The sequence below is a fragment of the Pygoscelis adeliae genome, unplaced genomic scaffold (assembly GCF_000699105.1).
Source record: "Pygoscelis adeliae isolate BGI_AS28 unplaced genomic scaffold, ASM69910v1 Scaffold836, whole genome shotgun sequence".
NCBI lineage: Eukaryota > Metazoa > Chordata > Aves > Sphenisciformes > Spheniscidae > Pygoscelis > Pygoscelis adeliae.
Window position 1 is genome coordinate 1 of NW_008825013.1, and position 360 is coordinate 360.

Consider the following 360-nt stretch of genomic DNA (forward strand, 5'->3'; position numbering starts at 1 on the left):
TCAGGCAGGGCCGGTGCCAGCCGAGTCAGGAGCGCAGTGCTCACCCAGCCTGGCCTCCACAGGGTTGATGACATGCGGGAGGCTGTGGGCGCTCAGGAGGAAGCTGGAGGACTCCTTGTCAAAGCGTGGCGTCACTCCTAGGACGGCGTAGTACAGGATCTGCAGGCACACCACAAAGACGTTGCTGGCAGAGAAGCGCGTCCCGGGACGCCCGGGAAGGCCAGGGCTGGGCTCTCCCCATCGCCTCTCCCAGCCCTCACCTGCGAGTCAACAGAGAAGTTGGCCACCAAGCTCAGTTTGTCCAGGACGGGCTGCACGTAGCGGTTCACAGCATCCTCGATGTCCCAGTCCACGGCGTGG